The 25,065-nt window shown below is 38.7% G+C and overlaps 1 long non-coding RNA gene across 1 annotated transcript in view; it reads left to right on the forward strand.

Annotated features, from left to right (window-relative positions):
* The first annotated feature begins 227 nt into the window (after positions 1-227).
* The window catches only part of LOC144236201 (uncharacterized), a 48,613-nt gene continuing 23,775 nt past the window's right edge, over positions 228-25,065 (forward strand). The window contains exon 1 of the long non-coding RNA XR_013336442.1: positions 228-281. This is a non-coding gene — a long non-coding RNA (uncharacterized LOC144236201). The remainder of the gene's footprint in view (positions 282-25,065) is intronic.

Raw genomic sequence — 25,065 nt, forward strand, 5'->3', positions numbered from 1 at the left:
GGTGAGAGCCCAGCGGCCCCTCGGCTGCGGGAAGTCCTCCCCCGGCTCGGCGCAGAGCCCGCCCCAGCGAACCTGAGGCCTGCGCCCCTCCGGGGTCACCGCGGGGTCACAGGCGGTCCCGCGCCGCCGCGCAGGCCCCTGGGAGGAGAAGACTGGCGGCGGCAGGCATGCGCGGAGCGTCAGGTCTCGCCGCAGGAAGGCCCCTGAGGGCTGGGGTTGTGCGTCCNCACAACTGCGCACGCGTGGGACTTAATCTTCCAGAAGCTTCGGTGTTCCCTCAGGTAAAACCCGAAACTGCAAGGACTGCTTGCAGTACTGACTCCCGGCCTCCTCTTGTGTCCGTATATGGGGGGAGGAGGAAGGTGGGGGAGGGTGGTTATCGCCCCTCACTATCTGACGTAAACACCAGGCTTCACCCCGTCTCCCAACACACTCTCTCCCGCTTGGCGTCATTTTCTCTACCGCACGGGTCCTCTTGTGGATCATATTTTTGTTTGTAACTTTGTCTCCTTCCGCTGGAAGGTAAGCTTCATGTGGGTAAAGTCCTATTTAAGAATAAGTACATTGGGGCGCCTGGGGGGCTCAGTCGGTTAAGCGTCCGACTTCGGCTCAGGTCGTGACCTCACGGTTCTTGGGTTCGAGCCCCGCATCGGGCTCTGTGCTGACAGCTCAGAGCCTGGAGCCTGTTTCAGATTCTGTGTCTCCCTCTCTCTCTGACCCTCCCCTGCTCACGCTGCCTCTCTCTCTCTCTCTCTCTCTCAAAAATAAATAAATAAATGAAAGAATGAATATATTAGTGGAAAAGCAGTAAACAGTGTCATGCAGGCCGCCTGGGCGGCTCAGTAGGTTGAGCATCCAACTCTTAATTTCAGCTCAGGTTAGGATCTAATGGTTGGGAGGTTTGAGTCCAAATCGGGCCTCCACGTGGAGACTGCCTGGGATTCTCGCTCGCTCTCTGTCTCTGTCTCCGTCTCTCTCTGTCTCTGTCTCTCTCTCTCTCGATGTCTGCCCTTTTCACCTGCTCACAGTCTGTCTCTCTCCTTCAAAATAAATAAGTAAATAAACAATAATGACATGTACTTACACCTGTTATGTCGAACAGTTATCTGATATCAGTGTTTCTGTAGGTTGGTGGGAATGTGGGTGTTTAATAGTTTTGTTTTCTAGCCTGTCTTTCCTAGCTTTCAAAATAATGTAGTGTATTAATCTTGCAAAATAAACTTTTTAAACAAAAAAGAGAAGTCATCTGAATATACTAGCAATAGAAATGATGAGATATTTTAACCTGTTATGTGCTATAACCTTCGAAGGTGCAATGAACCTTTTCTAACTGAATTAATTCTAGTATTCTGTGCATTTGGACTGTGTCAGGGAGGTCATATACATCATGGGTGTGTATTGTACCATTTTCGGTGATTATATGCTTATCAGGGGATTTCTGTTTGGAGCTCAGTCAGACACTGCTGCTGTAATTGTTGAAATCCATTATTAGTATTGTTTCCAGATTTTGCAGATAAAGTATAGGACTGGTTAAATTTGAGTTTCAGATAAGCAACAACAAATATTTTCATATGAATATATCTCAAATATTGCATGGGCCATTCTTACACTAAAAAATATTCATTATTTCAAATTTAACTGGACATCTGTATTTTATCTGATGACGAAAATCACCGGCGTGAGTGTCCTGCCTGCCTGCCTCACAGTTGTGAGTGGTTTCTACCTTCTGCAGTCAAAATCAGGCAACTTTAGCTGGGCCACCTCAGCCTGTGCTTTGCTGTTGATGTATTTTACCACTAGAGGGATTATTTCCCTTTTGTTTTGGGCTATTTGTAGAAAGGTAAGAAAAGATAGGAAAGCTGAAATAAGAGCCGTGTCTTTCTCCTGGCTCCAGTAAAACAGAGGATCTGAGCGCTCACGCTTTGGTTGGACTGTCACTCCATGCGGGAGCTGCTCTGTGGTGGAATCAGCCGCTCGTCTCCATCCACCATCTGTTAACCTGAGACAGGAAGCAGCAGGTGGCATGGTGCCCACAGGGCTGCTCCTGAGGGACCCTCTGCCAAGGGCTATGTTTGCTTCTCTGTTTAAGTTACTCATTTGGTGGATATACTTTTGGAATTTCGAGTGATAGCATTACTGGGTTGAAGATTTGACTTGAAACCTGTGTGATTTGTGTGGGCATCTAGCATCTAAACTCATGGTTTTATATAGCTCAGGCCTTTGGTACTGTCATCCACTGAGACCTGAATAAAATAATTTTGGCCATGAGTTACTTTCAAGTTTGTTTATACAGCGATGGTGATTGTTCTGTGTAAGAATGTACAGAAGTGTGTAAGTTTCTCTAAAAAGTTTAATTCCTTTTTTGCCTTAATATTCTTTACTTAGCAGACTGTATTTATACTCCCAATTTTTATCCCAGGCTAAAACACTATCAGTTGGTGTGTGTTGGGTTCCTTCATCTGACAAGGGGCCTCAGTTTACCCCCAAGACTTTTAAGAGGCAGCTACCAGATTGCAGAGCCGTGTGGATCAGGAGGCAGAGTTGAAAGTTCTCATGTTATATGTATTGTTTTTTTTGTTCTCCCATTTGGCCCATAAACTATGTCTAGTTTTGCTTTTCCAAAGATAAGTAGAACTCAGTGGGGAAATTGCATTCTTAGAATTATCAGAGCAACGTGAAGGGCAAACATTTATAAAGAGAGTAAATATTAAAAGAACAGGCAGAGTGGTGTAGAGCTTAGATTAAATAGTGTTTGGTTTGCTTTGTTCTCTTACCTTTCAGATTCTGCTTACTCAGAGGCGCCACATGAAACAGAAACATCCATTATTGTATACACTCTGGGTTAGCGAGGGAGAGAGTATACTTCTTGAAGAATATAAGTGCTCAGCGTCTGTGTCCTCAAGGCTACTCCTCCCACCCCCGTTCAAATAACAGTAATAGTAATAGTAAGAATTCTAGTTAATATTTTCAAGTACTTACTATGTTCTAAGCATTTTTATGCAACATTTTATTTATTCATGGAAAATTACAATTGGATGTTAAACTTCTTTTACCCAATTATAAGCTACTTAAGGACACTGACTGTCTTTGAATCCCTAGTACCTAGCATAGTGCCTGACTCGTATTTCCACAGTAAAGGGGGAATAAATAAATAAGTAAATGAGAAGACTACATCTTTTCTTAAAATTACTAGAGGAGAATAATATTTACTGGATAATCCATAGTATTTAGTCAATTTTTAATCATATCTTAAAATTATTTAGGGGCGCCTGGGTGGCTCAGTCAGTTAAGCTTCTGACTTCGGCTTAGGTCGTGATCTGACGGTTTGTGGGTTCAAGCCCTGTATCAGGCTCTGTGCTGACAGCTAGCTCAGAGCCTGGAGCCTGCTTCACATTCTGTGTCTCCCTCTCTCTCTGACCCTCCCCTGTTCATGCTGTTTCTCTCTCTCAGAAGTAAATAAAACATTAAAAATTTTTTAAAAATTGTTTATATATATATTTTTAATATAGTATTTGATGCATATTAAAGAATAAATACACAAAATAAAGCATGTGATTAACAACTAATCACAACCCACAATCTAAATCAGGTCCTGGATCATTGCCGGTAACTCTGTGTACTTACATGTTCCTCTCTCATCCAGCCTCCTGTCTCCCCTACTATAAGTAATGACTTCTGAAATTTTGGTTTATAATTCTATCACTTTTCTTATGCTTTTATTACTTGCAAATATGTGCTTAAATAATGTACTGTTTAGTTTTATTTGTTCTTGAGCTTTATAGAATAGGGTGTCATACTATATGAAGCCTGGAGAAATGTGTTTTTCACTCAACATTATGCTTCCAAGATTCCTCTACGTTGTTCCATGCAGCTGTAGTTCATTCACTCTTACTGTTGTATACTATTCCGTTGTGCAAATAAACCATACCTTATTTATTTCTTCCCCTATCAACAGACTTTTGGGGCTTGGTTTTCACCATTTTGCTGGTAAGAAGAGTAATGCTATCAACATTCTTGGACAAGTGTTCTTGCATATGTGCTAGAATTTCCTTCAGGCATACACCTATAATTAGAATTACTAGGATGAAGCATAGGTGACTTTTTAACATTACAAGATAATGTCAAAGGCCTTAAGAGGGGCGCCTGGGTGGCTTAGTCGGTTAACCGTCCGACTTTCGCTTAGGTCATGATCTCGCGGTTCATGGGTTCGAGCCCCGCGTCGGGCTCTGTGCTGACTGCCAGCTCAGAGCCTGGAGCCTGTTTCAGTGTCTGTGACTCCCTCTCTCTCTGACCCTCCCCTGCTCACGCTGTCTCCTAGAAATAAATAAAACATTAAAAAAAAAATGCCTTAAGGTGATCACCTTATATCCTTGGGTGAACTGTAGCAGGATTCTCTCACACAGAGTCATGACACTGAGGCTTTTCTTTCCAGGAAGCAATTTATTCCTGCCGGCACCACTCAGTTGGGTTTGTACTCAAAGAACTGAACCCTGAACAACACTTGGCTTAGTTTTTTTCTTTTCTTTTTTTTTTTAATTTTTAAAAAAATGTTTTATTTATTTCTAGGAGAGAGAGAGAGACAGCGTGAGCAGGGGAGGGTCAGAGAGAGAGGGAGTCACAGACTCTGAAACAGGCTCCAGGCTCTGAGCTGGGAGTCAGCACAGAGCCCGACGTGGGGCTTGAACCTACGAACCGCGAGATCATGACCTAGGCGAAAGTCTGACGCTTAACCGACTAAGCCACCCAGGCGCCCCTTGGCTTAGTTTTTTATGCATATGGGATGTTGTCCTCTAAGCACAAAGCCAGTTTGCCTTGAGGGTTTTTTTCTTTCCTTAGGGAGGGGACCGACCACATTCCCTTCTTTGATTCTTGGACCCCTTTATTTAGGGTCAAAGAGCATTATCTTGATTTATAAATAAAAAATATATAAATATAAATATATATTTTTTTAAATTATGGCCTCAGTGAGTTTGGAATCAGACCGTACAACCAGGGGAGCAAGCATGGTAAGATTCAGCTCCCTCCCAAAATTAGGAGGATAATTCCCATAAAGGCTTTAAATCCTCTGAGAGTTGAAAACCATCCTCCAAATAACTCCCCAGAGTTCCAACCGTTCTAGATCTGGACGGGGGCATGAGCAACCTTTTTTATTTGATCTGTGATCTTCTCTGTGACTTTTCCCTCATCATCTATCTGTAGGCAGCAGTTACTCAGGTTAAATTTTTCACAAAAACACCTCCCTCAGAAGCAAGCAGGTAATCTAAGGCCAAGCAATTTTGATAGAGGGCGTTGTACGTTTCAATCAGTGGTGGCTCTATTTCCATGAGTTTGGCTCCAACTTAATTAAAAAATTTTTTCAAGCATCTAATGCTTGTGAGGTGTTATTTAGAGTTTTGCTGAGTATAAGCAGACAGTCTGCTTTGTTCTGATGTGTAAAATTTTTTTTAAGAGCCAGGAATTCTGCTAGAGAAACAGTCAAGGCAGCCATTTACCATTATTAATTTGTAAATTTTTAAGTAAGCCAAACCTGGGTATTATTTTATAAAGCAGATTTTTGTAAATTCCTTTTTGTGCCTTTTCTATTTTGTAGGGGAAAGGCTTTACCCAACTTATAAAAGCATTAACCCATATCATCAGATGTTAGAATTTTTTTCTTTTTGACTTTTGCATCTGAGTGAGATCTAATTGTTACTCTTTCCTGGATAATCTCCAGTTCCTTGATTGTCTGGGAGAGCAAGTTTGTGGTTGAAAGGATTGTTTCTAAGACATACTTCACAGCCTGATACTACTTGCAGAATTGTCCTTGATAAATTTTTTCCAGTAAACATCCTTTGGGCCATTTGATAAGTTTTATCTCTCCTTTAATGAAACGCCTAATGCTGTGTTTTAATGATCTTAGCTCCGTGAGCTTGATGATAGTAATTGCCCTGCTCTGTTTGTAACATTCCAAGGGCTGGAGACAGTGTCTAGAAGTCAGACCCTAGTTTGTTTTGTTTTGGGAGAGCAGGTGGGATTGAGTCTCCTTTAGTAATCAATATAGAAGCAAACTCTTTTCCTGAACCCTGTTATCTACAGCCTTTCCAGTAATTTTCAAAAACTCACATAATAGTTTATCTCTCCTGGAGTTAGTAGCACCATAGTCTCTAATTTCATTAAAATGTCCCTTTCTAGCAAGGGAGTAAGACTGTCTGGCATTATCAGGAGAGAATGAGAAAAAATTAGGTTTCCCCATATACTTCCCAGAGGCTGAGAGAAAAATTTAGTTTTCTGGAGATGCCTCTAATCGTCATGCTGCATTTGGATAGTTGGCCTGGAGTGGAAAGATGACAGAAAGGGAGCTCTGGTGTTAAGAAGGGAATCAAGCAGTTTTCCTTCTTTATTTAGAGTTACAGAGGTTCTGGGTTTCTGATAGACAGTTGGTTTAGGGCAGCCACCGTGAAGAGCCCCAGGCCTGGGTTAGTCCCTTCCAGGGACATTGGTAATCTGAGCCCTCACAGATGGAGGTCCCTGAGGGCATTCAGATCTCTAGTGACCGTCTCCACATCTCCACGTAAGGGGCATGGCTTATGGGGTTTTCATGTTGGTGGTCCCCTCTGAGGATGTTTTCATTTTAGTGCCCTCAATGGCAATCTATATGGCGCTTGGTGCCAGGACCTCAGGAAGTCCAGTCTGACATAGTATGTAAGGCCACAACTAAGGCCTCAGATTTTTTTTTAAAGCCTCCTTTTCTGGTTTGCTTGTTTGTTTTCTCCTCTTGATCTTGTTTGTAACATACCCAGTTGGCAGCTCATAAGAGCTTCTCCAGGGTCCCTTCAAGGCCAACAGCCAATTTTTTCATTTTCTTTGAATATCTAGGGCTGATTGAGTGACAACTTTGTCCTTTAAAATCATCTCAGCCTTAGGGGTGTCAGGGGAGATAGCCATATATTTAATGAGAGCCTCCCTCAACCTCTCCAGGAAGGCCATTGGGCTCTCATTCTGTGTTCATAAAATAGTGGCTAATTTAGCATAATTTAAGGGCTAAATCTTAGATTTCCTCCCCTCCCCCCCAAACATCTGTCTCATTAAGAGTCTGATTTAACAAAAGATTGTATCTTTCCAGGTCAACTCAAACACATACATAATATTCTGAAAAGCCTTTATATACTGAGCTGATGAGAAATTTTACCTAGATCTCCTTTTACCTGCCTTAAACCTAATAACGTAAACATGCCTGTTAGAGTACGGGGAGGGCCTGGATAAGGTGGGTAGCAGGAGCAGAATTGTATTTTTTTTTTTTTAGTGTAGATGGAGGACCCTAGGAGGAGGAGGTTGAGGTGGAAGACTTCCTTTCCTCCTTTTCTAGGTCTGTTTTGGATACAGGTAAGGGACTTCTAATTGTTTCCCCTCCTGATTGCTGGACTTTAGAAAGGGTTGCCATTAAAGTAGGATTCACCTTACATTATTTACATATATCTCATTGTTTTTTAAGGCCCAAAAACAATGAACATAGGGGAATTCTTCCCATTTCCTTCACAAAACAAGTCCAATTGTAGGATAGTGTTGTCATTGATGTTTCCTCTGGTAGCCAGGTTCCCTCTTCCAATTTGTATTGGGACCAAGCCTTTGTGCAAAAGAAAATGAATCATACAGCATTCCACAAGAGTAATGGCTTGATTGGGGAATTACTCATCTCTAGGAAAAAGAAAGAAAGTTGTCCCTTATCTCAATTTCCTATAGCTGGGCAGGGGAAACCCCATCTCCTGGCCCCTGGTTTTGGCTGGCTGTGTGACTGGCAGCCAGAAGCCCTATCAGTCTCAAGAGGTGCTAGAAGCAGCCATTCTTACCCAGGCTTGACCCTACCTCCTAGAGCTGACCTGGTCTTTTCTGTTTTTTTTTTTTTTTCTGACCCCTCTGTTTCTCCCCTGCAGAACCTTGGGGGTATGGGCTTTGACCAAGCAAGACTTTACTGGTTGTCATAGCATGCACTAATTTTATTTTGGCCCAACAGTAACTTACATATTGATCATTGGCCATTGAGGGAGAGGGTTAAAGAGCCAAAGTCAAGGTTTATTCCCCTGCCAAAGAAGGTTTCTTCATGAATCTTCTACAAGTTTTCTTTGCATTTAGATTTTGTCCTAGGCCATTTCTCTCCAAATAACCAGTCTCATTTACACAAAATTACTTTCTTTTACTTTTAACAAAAATAAATTTCCATTTCTTATATCTTTTTTATATCTCCTACTTTTCTATATATAGAGTTGCTTTTTAAATTTTTATCAGTTTTAACTACATTTAGCAGAACTTTAACTCTTAGAAACCTTAGTCTCCAGTGAAAACTAAGTAATAACCAATTGTGAACTCTGTTACATCAGAATTTTTTAAATCGCAAACTTATGAATCCATTAAGCGTAAAGCATGTTTTCCCACAGATCCAAATATCCTTAGTTTCTGTGCAACAAGTCAGGAGCACAAACCTACGTCTAGTAATTAGTGCTTTAGCTTCTTATCTCATTAGGTATCCAGTGAAATCAACTCAATTTATTATGCAAGCAAAACTTTGTTTTAGGTTACCAAAGACTTTGAAAGCTATCTTAACAATTACCTATGAAAACTTTGAGACAAAATTAACCATCACTTTAAGCCATCCTTTTGTTAACAAATTGGAACAGAGATAACATGAGCTTATTTGACTTTCAGCGAATCTACGAAGAATAAGTTTTTTTATAATGTTGATAAACATTGTCCATCTCAAATCAACAAACTTAAATTAGCTTAAACACTGAATACGTTTTCCTTGAGTCCATGTAAGACCATTTGTTCCCCAAGATTAAGTTTTTACCTGGAACATTAATGGGAAAATCTGACTTTGGTGGTCTTTGTTCCAAGACCTCTAGGGTGGGAGGAGGAGCTGATGGTGCCTGAGGCCTTGAGGAGCCAATTTTGCAGGCTGCCCTCCCCCCACCAGGTGGGGCAGAAACAGGAGGGGGGAAGGGAGGGCAGAAGAGGCAGGGGCCAGCAGAAGGCAGAGAAAGAGAATTCCCAGTTTTAAATCTTGTCTGCTGAGACACGGAGGAGCAGACTCTAGGTTTCTTTTGTTTTGTTTTGTTCTCCACCAGTGGAATTAAGCAGTCCATGTCAGTCCAGAGAAGACAGGGAATTTCCCCAAAATGAAAGGAGTTTTGGTAGGTGCTTGGGAATATTCCTTAAAGTCCCCATTCTGAGGTAGAATAATGAGAGACTGTTGACTCTAATTATCATAGTCACTGACCCAGAAAATGAATGAGAGACATGTCCCCATACACAGTTACACTGCGACCCCAACTTGCCGCCCAGTGCCCAGCACCCAAGGCCTTAGAGTTGCAGCTTCGTCCTCTTCACTGTGGGCTTACTAGTGCAACTCTGGGAGGTGAGCAGGCTCCCCTTCTGCCTCTTAGGGGCAGGTCTGCCTGAGTGGGTTCCTGGGCCTCATGGGTTCTGTTAGCGCGCTGGCAGGGAGCATCTCCTGTGGATCAAGTGGTCCGCTAGGGCCAGACGAGACCGCCTCTCCAGGCACCCCGAGCTTCCCATCCCTAGTGGTAAAGGAGGTGGAAACGCACCATCTCCGAATCCTGGACGAACCCCCAAGTAATGTAGCAGGATTCTCACACAGAGTCATGACACCAAGGCTTTTTTTTTCAGGAAGCAACTTTATTCCTGCCAGCACTGATCAATTGGATTTGTACCCAAAGAACTGAGCCCCGAACACCATGTGGCATAGTTTTTAAATATATTTCTTCTTTGTCTCCCATATATGGTAACACACAAATATGCAGTCTGATTATGTGGTCTCATGTTACAGGGTCATGAGGGATGTAGTCCTGTATGCATGTAGACAGTTTGCCTTGAGGGGTTTTCTTTCCTTAGGGAGGGGACCTGACCACAGAACTAAAATTAAGAATTCAAAGTTAGTCTAATTCAGAGTACTCGCCTTGTTTTCTATTCTGAACTTTGTCCCGGAAACTGTATATATTGTTAAAGAGCAAACTTTCATTAACAAATCTGTTGTATTTCTATACACTAATAATGAAACAGCAGAAAGGGAAGTTAAGAAAACAATCCCACTTACAGTTCCACCAAAACCAATAAAACATTTAGGAATAAACTTAACCAAAGAGGTGAAAGACCTATACTCTGAACACTAAAGAACACTTAGGAAATAAATTGAAAAGGACACAAAGAAATGTAAAAACTTTCCATGCTCATAGATTGAAAGAACAAATATTGTTAAAATGGCAGTACTACCCAAAGCATTCTACAGGTTTAATGCAATCTCTATCAAAATATGAATGGCATTTTCCACAAACTAGAACAAACAATCCTAAAATTTGTATGGAGTCACAGGAGATTCCTGAAGAGTCAAAGCAAACTTGAAAAAGAAAAACCAAACTGGAGGTATCACAATTCCAGATTTCAAGTTATATTACAAAGCAATAGTAATTAAAACAGTATGGTACTGGCATAAAAAGACACGTAGATCAGTGTTGGAACAGAAAACCCAGAAATGATCCCACAATTTTATGGTCAGTTAGTCTTTGACAAAGGAGGAAAGAATATCCAAAGGGAAAAATACAGTTTCTTCAACAAATTGTGCTGGGAAGCCTGGACAGCAATATGCAAAAGAAAGAAACTGGACCACTCTCTTACACCATTTGCATACAGAAACTCAAAATTCATTGTAGACCTAAATGTGAGATCTGAAACCATAAAAATCCTAGAAGAGAGCGTAGGCAGTAAACTCACGGACATCAGCCGTAGCAACGTTTTTCCAGATAGGTCTCCTGAGGCAAGGGAAATAAAAGAAAAAATAAACTATTGGGACTAATATCAAAATAAAAGTCTTCTACACAGTGAAAGAAACAATTAACAAAACTAAAAGGCAACTTACTGAATGGGAGGAGATAATTTCCAAATGATATATTCTAAAAGGGTTAGTATCCATAATATGTAAAGATCTTATACAACTCAATACCCAAATGCAAATAATCTAATTTAAAAATGGGCAGAAAATATGAACAGACATTTCTCAAAAGAAGACATCCAGATGGCCAACAGGCACATGAAAAGATGCTCAACATCACTCAGGGTCAGGGAAATGCAAATCAAAACTACAGTGAGATACCACCTCACACCTAGTCAGAACGGCTAAAGTTAACAGCATAGGAAGCAACAGGTGTTGTCAAGGATGCAGAGAAAGGGAACCCTCTTGCACTGTTGGTGGAAATGCAAATTGGCACATCCACCCTGGAAATCCGTATAGAGGTTTTGTAAAAAATCAAAAATAGAACTACTCTATGATCCAGGAATCACACTACTGGGTATTTACCCTAAAAGTACAAAAATAGTAATTCAAAGGGATATATGCACCTGGATGTTTATTGCAGCATTGTTTACAATAGCAAACTATGGAAATAGCCCATGTGTATCAATAGATGAATGGATAAAGATGTGAATGGAATGTTGTTCAGCCCTAAAAAGAGTGAAATCTTGCCATTTGCAACGACTTGGATGGAGCTAAAGAGTATAATATAGTGCTGAATTAAATAAGTCAGTCAGAGAAAGACAGACACCATATGATCTTAGTCATATGTGGAATTTAAAAATCAAAACAAACAAGTAAAGGAAAAAAAGGGAGGCAAACCAAGAAACAGACTTAACTACAGAGAACACACTGATGGTCATGAGACGGCAGGAGGGTGGGGTCATCGGGAAAATGGGTGATGGGATTAAAGAATACACTTATGATGAAAAAAAAAAGACAAAACACAACATTTTACTAATCTGAACTGAGTGATCCTGATGGTGGTATATGGTCTACAAAGGAAACTTAATAGGTAAGGTCATTGAGAGATGTCTATGTAAACTAAAAGACTAAACTCTGTGGCTTATTTGCAAAAATATAGAATATTATAATTAGAACAGTCCTAAAGACTCTTCAATTCCCAAGAGCTACTCACAACTAAATCCCTTGAGAACAGAAGCATTATTCTGAGAAATAAAATGGCAACAGTATTTCCATTTCTACTGATGTGAATAGCACCTTCACACAGAGTAAACTGAGTGTGCCTCCTTAGTTATTTCTAGGGCTTTCCTCCCGCAGAACTGACTCTTCTCGAGATTGTGGACTAGTCTATAGTTATATTGTAAGGACTAGAGAAAAAATATCAGTTTAGTGGCATTGACTGCTGAAAGGGTATCCACATATGCTCTAGGAAAAAAATATTCTTATAGTTAATGACGCACATATGGTCATGTCTTTATCAGGCAACTTGATACACCTGCTGCATATTGGACATTTTTGACTGGAGAAGAATGTGTGTATTTTAAGCCAGGTTTCATCTGATCTAAAACTACTCTGACCCATTTGGTAGATTATTTCCCAGTGGATTCCAGCTGTAATCCAGATTTTTTTTAAAGATTTTTTTTTAATGTTCTATTTATTTATTTCTAGGAGAGAGAGAGAGAGAGAGACAGCGTGAGCAGGGGAGGGTCAGAGAGAGAGGGAGTCACAGACTGAAACAGTCTCCAGGCTCTGAGCTGGCAGTCAGCACAGAGCCCGCCGCGGGACTTGAACCCACGAACCACGAGATCATGACCCAAGCGAAAGTCGGACGCTTAACCGACTAAGCCACCCAGGCGCCCCTGTAATCCAGATTTTTAAATTGACTACTATTTAGATTCAGAAAAAAAAAAAAGATATGGTATAAATACTACCAGAAAACAGACCTTCTATTTAAGAAACCATTAGTACTCTGCTTGTATGCAGAGATTACTGCCTCAAGTGTTGTGTCTATGTTACTGAATTGATCAAATTATTGGTCTTTTGTTTGAAATTTGTCACTGAATTTCATATTCTGATCATTTGGAAAAATTTAAATGGCTAAATAAGTGACAACAAACCTATTCTGCAAAATAATGTATATATATATATTATATATAATGTATACACACATATATATATACACACATCTCTCTCTCTCTTTCTCTCTCTCTCTCTCCTTCTCTTTCCTCCCCTGCTTTCTCTCTCTCTCTCTCAAAATAAATAAAGTTTAAAAAACTAGACTGTTGCCCAAGATAATTAGTAAGGGAGATATTTTTTAAGTGGCTCAATGTATAAATTGCTTCACAAATAATTTGTAAAATGTACACAGTAACCGAGTGTTTAATAATGCTTAATTTCTCTAAATTCTTACCATTTCACACAGACACGCATTCATGTATGTATAGTATTATATGTGCTAAATTAATTCTTGCTAAATTGATAGGTGATAAATAATAAGTAGTATCTTACTATTAATTTATTCAATTTATAATATTGATAACTAATGAAAATATTTCACTTTATACTTTTTTATAAATTTGTTTTTTCTCTTATGTGAAACATCTGTTCAGTCTCAACCTATTTGAATTCTAAGGCATTACATTCAAAACAGAGGGGCCACACTACATTTATGGAGAATCTATTTTTACTCTACAATTTTAGCACCTTTTCCAAATCTTTAACTCACATACATACCTAGGTATGCTTTAAATAAATAAATGTGCTAAATATTAAACATGGCCTAGAAATATCTATTTAAATCACATTATATTCAAATGCTTCTTAACATGTAGACCATTAGTCCCTTTTTATTACTTCTATTCAAAAGCTTTTAGCTTCTTTAGTGCAGCAGTTTAATTTCTTCTTAAAGAATGCATGTGTGTCTTGCTGAGTTTTCCTTGTTTTGCTTATAAATGGTTTTAGTCCCTTACGGTTATTGTAACCAGGGACGGCATGTGGGAGACAGATCAGCCTGCATCTTTTCTAACTGGCTACCTTATTATTTCCAGTTGTTTTTTAGTTAAATCTATTGATTTTTTTCAAAATAATATCATCAGAAATTAAAGCTTTTCTCCTAGTTTTCAATATTTATAGGTGCTATTTTACTTTCCTCACTTATATGCTTTGGGTAGACTTAAGATTTTGAATAGTGTGCCACAGCTTGTGATAACCCAATCTTTGTGATAAAAACAGTTGGGAAAGATGATTTAAAAACAAATTTCAGCACTAAATGGCTACTGACCCAGTGATGGCTGGAAGGGACAAAATCCAGGTGAAGGAAGAGTCACAGTGAACTGAGCTGATGTTCTTTCCTGAGACACTTCATTCTCAGGGTTTGTGCTGACTGGTGGGATGGGGCAAGACATGGAACCCAGACTTGGGCTGGGAAGAGGAAGGTACTAGGTGCAGAGAAATCAATAAATATTTTAGTTTAGATTTATGAGGCTGGAGAACAAAGTTGACGACTGAGGGGCCACTAAGGCATAGCTGCTTTTTGTCTAATAACATTTGCTGAATTTGAAATTGTTCATGGCAAGAAAAAACAGGATGCATTTTCCTTTTGAGAGATGTGGTATATATTAATAATTAAATGCTTTGAGAAGTCCCTCAGAAACATGAGGTATTTACCTTTGCTATCCTGTAATTTTCCAAATGTATTTGTTTAAGGTGTTCTTTATTCGTAACCAAAAACATTCTATCAAACAGTTTGGGAAATGCTGAATTAGAATATATTCAGTACACTATGACAAACTTATATGTGTATCAACAGAGCACAGCATGTTTGAATATAACCTCTAAGTTAAACTAAGTTATCAAGTTGTACATCGGTTTATTTTAAACACTAGAGAAAGCACAAATAATTAGATTCTCAAAAAAAGGCACATTTTATTGAGTTTGATTTTGACAGTAAAATAAGTACATATTTATATTTGTTTTTTTTTAGTACATATTTATATTTGTAATGATATTGAACAACAGTATTAAGTTTGATGTCTTTCTCCACAGGACTTTAATTTTTCTAAATTAAATTGATATGAATTAACTGTTTGGATAACACCCAAGGAAAAAGCTATTAAGAATACACATTTATTGGGGCGCCTGGGTGGCTTAGTCGGTTAAGCATCCGACTTTCGCTTAGGTCATGATCTCGCGGTTTGTGGGTTCGAGCCCCGCGTCGGGCTCTGTGCTGACTCCCAGCTCAGAGCCTGGAGCCTGTTTCAGTCTGTGACTCCCTCTCTCTCTGACCCTCCCCTGCTCACGCTGTCTCTCTCTCTCCTAGAAATAAATAAAAAACATTAAAAAAAAAAGAATACACATTTATTCAAAATATTTGTATAAAATATAGTACAATTGCATGGAGTTGCTTTAATTGATTCTAATAAAATGAAATATAAGTATATGAAAAAATATGAAGCAAAAAATAATGGGAAATAGGAAATGAATGAGATAAACTTGAAGTTCACTAATTTAAATAGAACCAAGCAATGTATTAAAATCAACTTTGGGTCTATATGCCAATAATGAAAAAGGAGAGAGAAATTAATAAATCAATCCCATTTATAATTGCATCAAGACCAATAACACACCTAGGAATTAACCCTGAAAACTGTAAACACTGATGAAAGAAACTGAAGAGGACATGAAGAAATGGAAAGATATTCCATACTCATTGATTGGAAGAACGAACATTCTTGAAATGTCTACACTACCCTACCGGAGTTGGGATCCAGCAAGTCCAGAGGTCCCTGAAGGATGGACGGTGTCAATGAGACAGGGATGAGGGAGCCACGAGATTCTTTCTGGTCACCAGGCAGGCATCTCTGCACTGACTGAGACTTAGTTTTATTATATAATTAAGTGTTTGGGGGATGGCACAGAAGTGGCATTTGCCTTAGACAATGATTGCTGTTGAGAAATTTCTTTGATATGTAAAAGTTTCCCGGAACACAGATTTGTAGACGACTTATGCATAACCTTTATCAATAGTGATTGAGGTAGGTGAGAAGGAAGATATCTTTAGCATTCAAATATAAGCAAGACAATGTTTTTAGCATAGCAAAGGCAAAAGTTAGTTCTTTGTGAGCAGGGGTCAATAGCCTCTTTGCTTAAGGGGAAATATTAAGAAAAACAGGTTTTTCAGGAAGCGCAATATTTGCTCCCATAATCACAAAAGAAGTTCCTACAATAAGTTCCTTCACAAGGTGCAGTCAGCATATCAAGGCCAGAATAAGTCATCTGAATACCAGTCAACAAGGTGCTTCTGGGGTGGGGGTTGGTGCTCAAGCAGAAACAATTAAGTGGAGGTGGATATTGGTCATCATCTGATGGCAAGAGACCATGCAAACTTGCCTTAACCTCACAAGGAGTTTTCTTGACTAGTGAGCTTAGAATGGCTCCCAACACTACCCAAAACAATCTACACATTTGATCCAATCCCTATCAAAATACCAACAGCATTTTCCACAGAGCTAGAACAATCCTAAAATTTGTGTGGGACACAAAGACCCCAAATAGCCAAAGCAGCCTTGAAAAAGGAAAACAAAGTTGGAGGCATCACAATTCTGGACTTCAAGTTATGTTACAAAGCTGTAGTCATCGAGACAGTATGGTGCTGGTACAAAAATAGACCCATAAATCAATGGAACAGAATAGAAAACCTGAAATAAACCCCAATCATATGATCAATTAATCTCCAACAAAGCAGGAAAGAATATCTAGTGGGAAAAAGACAGTCTTTTCAACATATAGTGTTAGATAAAATGCACAAAAATGAAATGAACTACTTTCTTACACCATACACAAAAATAAATTCAAAACATATTAAAGACCTAAATGTAACATTTGAAACCATAAAATTCCTAGGAGAGAATAGGCAATAAACCTCTTTGACTTAGACTAGCAACTTCTTTCTAGATATATTTCCTATGGTGAGGGAAATAAAAATGAAAATAAGCTATTGGGACTACAAAAAATAAAATCTTCTGCACAGTAAAGGAAATAATCTGAATGGAGAAAGATATTTGCAAATGACATATCTGATAAAGGGTCAGTATCCAAAATCCATAGAGAACTTATCAAATTTAACACCCAAAAAACAAATAATGCACAAAGAATGTGCAGAAGACATGAGTAGCTATTTTTCCAAAGAAGACATCAAGATGGCCAATAGACACATGAAAAGATGTTCAACATCACTCGTGGTCAGAGAAATATAAATCAAAACTACAATGGGATATCACCTCACATCTGCCGGAATGGCTAAAATCAACATCACAAGAAACAACAGGTGTTGGTGAGAATGTGGAGAAAAAAGAACCCTCATCCCCTGTTGATGGGAAGGCAAACTAGTGCAGCCACAGTAGAAAACAGTATAAAGTTTCCTCAAAAAGTTAAAAGTAGAACTACTCTATAATCCAGCAATTGCACTACTAGATATTTACCCAGACAATACAAAAATACAGATTTGAAGGGACACATGTACCCCAATGTTTATAGCAGCACTATCAATAACAGCCAAATTATGGAAACGGCCCACGTGTCCACTGACTGATGAATGGATAAAGGGGATGTGGTATATATATGATAGAATATTACTCAGCCATCAAAAAGAATGAAATCTTGCCGTTTGCAATGACATGGATGGAGCTAGAGACTATCATGCTGAGCATAGTAACTCAGAGAATGACAAATACTGTATGATGTCAGTCATATGTAGAATTTAACATATGAATGTGTTAAATATGAATTTAACACAAAACAAACAAGCAAGCAAAGAGAATTAGAAAAAGATAAGGAGAGACAAGCCAAGAAACAGACACTTGACTACAGAGACACACTGATGGTCACCAGAGGGGATGTGGGGGGTGGCTAGATGGGTGATGGGCATTAAAGAGTGCACTTGTGATGAGCACTGGATGATGTATAGAAGTGTTGAATCACTGTATTGTACACCTGGAACTAATATTACACTATATTTTAATTAAGTGGAATTTAAATAAACACAAGAACAAAAATAACTTTGGGGATACGAAGTAAACATACAAAAATAAATTGCATTTCTTATATACTATCAATGAACCATTCAGAAAAGAAGTTATGAAAATATTTTCATGCACAGGATCATCAAAAAGAATAAATTATTTAGGATAGAGGGAGAGTAAATTATTTAGGATAAAAAAGAAGTGAATGACTTATGTACTAAGAACTATAAAATATGAGAGAACTTAGAGAACATCTAAACAAATGGGACTTTTTATTTTTATTTATTTTTTTAAATGTTTTATTTATTTCTAGGAGAGAGAGAGAGAGAGACAGTGTGAGCAAGGGAGGGTCAGAGAGAGAGGGAGTCACAGACTGAAACAGGCTCCAGGCTCTGAGCTGGCAGTCAGCACAGAGCCCGACGCGGGACTTGAACCCACGAACCGCGAGATCATGACCTAAGCGAAAGTCGGACGCTTAACCGACTAAGCCACCCAGGCGCCCCAGATGGGACTTTTTAAATAGAAATTCAGGGGGTGATCCTAAAAGTTACATGGAAATTCAAAGAACTTAGATTAGCCAGAACAATATAGAAAAATAAAAAGTTGGAGGACTTATACTTACCATACAATATACGATGTATGATGATATCAATCATCAAGACTGATGGTATTGATATCAGGATAGACTTTTATGTCAATGTAATGGAATAGAAATTCCAGAACTAGCATATATATTTATGGTTAGTTGATTTTCAGCAAAGCTGTCAAGGAAATTAATGAAAAGAGGATAGGCTTTTCAACGAATGTGACTTGAAAATTTTGGTATTTTGTGTTTAAAAAGAAAAAAAAACTAGCTTCAATTCTTACCTCATGCCGTATGCAAAAAGTTAACTCAAAGTTGATCATCACCCAAAAGTAAAAATGAAAACTATAAAACTTCTGGAAGAAAACATAGGAGAATCCAAGGAGACCTTGAGATAAGCAGAAATTTCTTGGGTATGACACTAAAAGCATGAGCCAAAGGTAAACAACTGATAAACCAGGTTCATCAAAGTGAAAACCTTCTGCTCTTTAAGAGATACAGTTAAGAAAATGAAAAAAAACAAGCTAAAAACTTGTTGAATATGTTTACAAATGATATAGGTGATAAAGGATTTATATTCATCATATATAAAGAATGCTTGCAACTGAATAATAACACAAACAACCCAATTAAATCAACTAGAAATTTCTATTAATTGGCAAAAGATTTGAATAGGAGTTTTACAAAGAAGACATACAAATAACTAATACAGCTCATTAAAAGATGTTCCATTATCATTAGTCATTAGAAAATGCAAATTAAGACTACGATAAGGTACAGCTTCACATCCACTGGAATGGTTACAGTCATCCTGACCAAACTCACGGTTGGAGCCCTCATACAATCCTGAGGAATGGAATGGTACACCTGCTTTTGATAGTCCGCAGTTTCTTTAATAAGTTACTGTATGATTTAGTAATTCTATTCCTAGGTATCTGCACAAAATAAATAAAAATATATGTCCCCCAAAATAACTATTTGCCAATATCTATAGCAGTATTGTTTATCATAGTCCCAAACTGGAAACCCCCATATATCCATCAGCTGCTAAATGGAATGTGATGTAGCCATAAATGATATACTACTTGGCAGTAAAAAGGAACAAATTACTGATACCTGCTACTACATGGCAAAACCTCAAGAATACTACACTAGTTGAAAAAGCCAGACACAATAGACTCTATGTTGTGTGATTCCATTTATGTCATATTTCCAGAAAAGTCATATCTATAAGCGATAGAAAGTGAATCAGTGGTTACCTACGAGAGTGAGTAATGATTGGGAACAGCCACCTAGCAACTCTGTGGAAGGGGGCCAGGGGGGAGTGAGGAAATTTCTGAGACCACTAGCAGTGTAGGGTGCACAGCTTTGTGAATTTACTGAAAATTGCTGACCTCTACAATTGCAGCAGATAAACTTAGTGATATGGAAACTGCTCAATAAAGATGTTAAAACAACCACTACCACCACAACAAAGTAGACTTTGAAAGACAGATATATTTTTATAATAAAAACTTGCACATGTAAAGTATGAATCTCATAAATGGACTATTCAGTATTTCTGTAACCTTGGGCCAATCACTTCATCTGTTGGAAGCTCAGAGATCTTATAGTAAAAATTCTTATAAATGAAGAAACAAAATTTTAGTTTTATATAGATCTGATGAAAACTCTGTTCCGTCCTGTTGGTCAATTTCTCTGTGCCTGTGCTGTTTTAATTACTATAGCATTCGTAGTGAGTCCTGTAGCTTTTTGAGTGAATTCTAGCAGATTGCATATATATAGCAGGATATACTGTTAAAAAATTAAAAGCAGCTTTGGGCCACCTAGGTGATTCAGCTAGTTAAGCATCTGACTCTTGGTTTTGGCTCAGGTCATGATCTTAGGGTTTGTGAATTTGAGCTCCATATCCAGCTCCGTGCTGACAGTGTGGATCCTGCTTGGAATTCTCTCTCTACCCCTCTCTCTCTGCCCCTCCTCCACCATGTACACTCCCGCTTTCTCTGTCTCAAAAAAAAAAAAAAATTAAAAGCAACTTAAACAGCATATTCCTAAAAAATATGTGCATGATAAAATGTTATTAAGAATAAATATGAAGAATAAAAAAAAGAATGAGTATAAGCAGTTTAGGGAAAGTGTTAAACTGAGCAGGGAAGAGGCGGTATTCATGGTATTCATTACGTTAATAAATAAATAACCAAGCACATAGACACAAATAAAAAGAAACTAAGTTTCTTCTCTGAAATATAGAAAGTTGTATAAGATGTTGTGGAGGTTATAATTTGTAAAGGAAATAAGCGATATGCACAAATTACTTATAACTGAATACTTACTAATCTTGGTACAGAAACGGATGGGTAGTCTCTAGAGTTTACAAAGCACTTGCTATGTTCTGTCTTTGATTCCTCTAATCACTAGAATGCAGGCAACATACCTACTATAGTCCCACCTTTCTTCGTACACAATTGGGATTCTAACAGGTCAAGTGACTTATCCAAAGTAACACAACCGGAAAACAAGGAACTTGACTCGAAGCCCCTTTGTAGGTTCCGGGTTCTTTCCACTGTCGCTGCTACCTCTCAAAATGCATAGCGTGAAAGATGATTACACAGACGTGTCATGTGAAAGTGGAATACACATCATTTTGGGGTCCCCTGCATTCAATACCTACACTGGTTCATACTTGATGCATTTGGATGAGGTGAACCTGAATGAAAATGTTTGGAATGATTTTACTTGAACGTGTTTTTCTGCCTCTTCAGTTTTAAGTCTGAACTTTGCTATCAGCGGAGCAACTGATCAACTGCTTGAGGACTGCCTTTGACTGGCTCTTTATATAAAACAAACTGGTGATGGGGATATTTGGGGCATTCCTCCCCACCCCCACCCCCAGGACATTTGAACTACTTTAGGGTGGATGGTTTTCATCCTCTGCTGTGGACAGAAAATTTGGCAGGATTCTGAGGCCCTAACAGCAACCCTATGGGCCCTTGTGGTCAGTGGGGCCATTGTGGTCAGTGGGTCCGTGAATGGAGATCACTCCAGGCACTCGGCTTCCTTGCCAAGTTTATAATGATTAATTGTTAATTTATGGAACATGTTCCCACAAACTCTTCAGTTATTCATACACCCTAGGGTAGGCTTGGGCAGGGGGTTAAAGACAAAATAGATATTTTCTTTGCAAGTTATGATTGAGAGACTTTTCTGGGTACCAAAGCAATTCAGAAACATCTGCATTCAGAATTCAGTTGTGTTAAATTATTTAACAATAAAATAGCTTCACACCAGATTTAATTTAGAGGAGATGCATTTCCCAAAATCTTAACAATGATTTAAAAAAAATTTTTTTTAATGTTCTATTTATTTCCAGGAGAGAGAGAGAGCGTGAGCAGGGGAGGGTTAGAGAGATAGGGAGTCACAGACTGAAACAGGCTCCAGGCTCTGAGCTGGCAGTCAGCACAGAGCCCGACGCGGGGCTCGAACCCACGAACGGCGAGATCATGACCTAAGTGAAAGTCAGACGCTTAACCGACTAAGCCACCCAGGTGCCCCAACAATGATTTTTAATACTGAACATATGAACTTATTGTATTCATTCAAGTTTATAAATGTGATTTTCTGCTTCTCTCCTTTGCAAAAAATGTAATATAGCTAAATTTATACCCCTCTTTCATATATTCTCCCTGCAAAGCTACTTTTAATTGGATACTGTATACCATAAATCATTGAAATATATTGCTTTTCTGTTGTTGTCAGCTTAGTGATTACTTTATAAATGTTTATTTACAAATAATAGAATTGTTATTTCAGTGCAAATGGATTTTGAATTCATGTTCTACCCAAAGTTCCCATTTACAAGTAAGGAAATTAAGGTCGAGTGGTTAAGAGATGTGCCCAATGCACAGAAGTCCATAGCTAGAGGGTGAGAGACAGACGATTATAACCGAGGTCACAAGACCCCATCCTGTGTTCTTCACACTGTACCATAATCCAGACTAAACATGAGACGTTCACAGCACGATGTGGCTGATGTCCAATATTCTTGTCAGTTTTGGTGAAAAATCTGGGCTGGGAATTCATACACAAAAACATAGATTTTAAACATTTTATTTTAAATTAAAACTCTGTGCATTTTTCACCAATCTTTTGATATGGGACCCAGGTCATATCTCTTCTCTTGGTACAGGCCCGTTGACTGGGTTATTCACAGTTTTTCTTGAATAAGTCATACCAATAGGACAGCATTTACTCTTTCAGCATCCATTAATCTTCAGGGTGTTGGAGAACTTAAACACACAAAGTAATGGGAGTGCTGAATCTTTCCATATTTTTATCCTTCTTGCACCCCCTTCTTTTACATTGTTAGCCTCACATAGTAAGGCAAATTCTGCCTTCCTTCCTCCCTCCCTTCCTCTTCCTCCCTACCTCCCTTCCTCTTCCTTCTTCCCTTCCTTCCTTTAACTGACTAGATTTGATGGAGTCCTTTCAAAAGCTTCAGCTTGGTTCTTAGAAACAGCAGTTTTCTTTGTTTCCCTGCTCCCATTTCAACTATTTATATACTAGTTAATTAAGTTACAGCATAACAATAATAAGTGCAGCTGGCATGCACAAACTTGGGAAACAGCGCTGAAGCCTTGTAAACATTACTCAACTGTTGGGACCATTAATGCTGGAGTGTCCTGGAGAGCATCATGCTGACTTTGAGAGCTCAGCATGTGCAAGAGTCAGGAGAACATGGAGTGAGGGAGTGGATACTCCATTAAGAGAGCTTTTACTGAACATTATAATTATAGGGCCTATATAATGCCTAAAGTGACTTATTTTTCTCTGATGGGAACATAACATGTTTTATTCCTTTTCTTTTCTTTTCGTTTCGTTTCTTTTCTTTTCTCTCTTTTCTTTTCTTTTCATAAATTCTAGTTAGTTAACATACAGTGCACTCTTGGTTTCAGAAGTAGAATTCAGTGATTCATCACTTACATACAATACCCAGAGCTCATGACAACAAGCACTGTCCTTAATGCCCATTACCCACCTAGTCCAGCCCCCACCCACCTCCCTCCATCAAGCCTCAGTTTGTTTTCCATATTTAAGAGTCTCCAATGGTTTGTTTCCCTCTCCCTTTCCATCCCCTTCCCATAACATCATCTGTTTTGTTTCTTAAATTCCATATATGAGTGAAAATTTGTCTTTCTCTGATAGACTTAGTTTGCTTAGTATAATACATTCCAGCTCCATATACCTCATTGCAAATGGCAAAATTTCATTCTTTTTGATGGTTGGGTAATATTCCATCATATACGTACCACATCTTCATTATCTATATATCAGTTGATGGACACTTGACCTCTTCCCATACTTTGGCTATTGTCGATAATGCTGCTATAAACATTGGGGTGCATGTGCCCCTTTACATCTGCATTTTTGTATCCTTTGTATAAATACCTAATAGTACAATTGCTGGATTGTAGGGTAGTTCTATTTTTAATTTTCTTGAGGAACATCCATACTGTTCTCCAGAGTGGCTGCACCAGTTTGCATCCTCACCAGCAGTGCAATAGGGATCCTCTTTCTCTGTATCCTTGTCAACATCTGTTATTTTCTGAGTTGTTAATTTTAGCCATTCTGACAGATGTGAGGTGGTATCTCACCGTGGTTTTGATTTGTACTTCCCTGATGATGGCTAATTTTGAGCATTTTCCCATGTGTCTGTTAGCCATCTGTATGTCTTCCTTAGGAAAGTGTCTATTCATGTCTTCTGCCCATTTTTTCACTGGGTTGTTTGTTTTTTGGGTGTTGAGTTTGGTAAGTTCTGTATATATTTTTGATACTAGCCCTTTTTCATATATGTCATTTGCAAGTATCTTCTTCCATTCCATAGTTTGCCTTTTAGTTTCGTTAATTGTTTCCTTCTCTGTGCAGAGGCTTTTTATCTTGAAGTCCCAACAGTTCATTTTTGCTTTTGTTTCCCTTGCCTTCAGTGATATGTCTAGTAAGAAGTTGCTCTGGTTGAGGTCAAGCAGGCTGCTGCCTGTGTTTTCCTCTAGGATTTTGATGGTTTCTGGTCTCACATTCAAGCCTGTCATCCGTTTTGATTTCATTTTTGTGTATGGTGTAGGAAAGTGGTCCAGTTTCATTCTTCTGAATGTCTCTGTCCAGTTTTCCCAGCACCATTTTTTGAAGAGACTATCTTTTTTTCCATTGGATGTTCTTTTCTGCCTTGTCGAAGATTAGGTGACCATATATATGTGGGTCTATTTTTGGGTTTTCTGTTCTGTTAAACTGATCTGAGTGTCTGCTGTTGTGCCAGTACCATACTGTCAGAGGCCGAGACGGCTCTGACAGGTCCAGGGGTCCCTGAAGGATGGACGGTGTCGGTGAAAGAGAGTGAGAGAGCCCCGAGATTCTTTCTGATCACCAGGCAGGCATCTCTGTCCTGTCGGTTTTGGTGTCTTTATTTATAGGTTAAATGATAACATGACATCAGAAAAAGGAATTTTTACAATGGATAACTCTTTGTGATAAGATGCTTTGGAAAGTGTACAGAAGCAGGTTTTACAGAAATATTCTTGCAGAACTATTCCAATTATAGTGAGGTTAAGTAAATCTTATAACTAAAGAATTAGGGTATTCTTAGTAAAAGACAGGATACATATTTGTTC

This window comes from Crocuta crocuta, unplaced genomic scaffold (assembly GCF_008692635.1).
Source record: "Crocuta crocuta isolate KB4526 unplaced genomic scaffold, BGI_CrCroc_1.0 scaffold80, whole genome shotgun sequence".
NCBI lineage: Eukaryota > Metazoa > Chordata > Mammalia > Carnivora > Hyaenidae > Crocuta > Crocuta crocuta.